Source organism: Theobroma umbraticum, unplaced genomic scaffold (assembly GCF_002168275.2).
Source record: "Theobroma umbraticum cultivar Fairchild unplaced genomic scaffold, ASM216827v3 scaffold_7.0, whole genome shotgun sequence".
Lineage (NCBI taxonomy): Eukaryota > Viridiplantae > Streptophyta > Magnoliopsida > Malvales > Malvaceae > Theobroma > Theobroma umbraticum.
In genome coordinates, this window is record NW_018397278.1 from 1,885,998 (window position 1) to 1,886,225 (window position 228).

Genomic DNA, 228 nt, shown 5'->3' on the forward strand with positions numbered 1-228 from the left:
CGCTCAACCCAACGAAAGCCATGTTACTCGCTTTAAGTAGATTTATAACTTTTTTAAATAATTTTTAATTGAATTTTGTTTACATTTGTGGTTAAAACATATCAGATTTTGATTTTTGGAATGGGAAATGTTAAGTGAAAGTCATCCATTGATAAGCAAAGTTAACTTTTCTAAGGTTGACAAGAAAATCATCCATTGACATAAGTAACTCATGCCATCCAAGGCCCT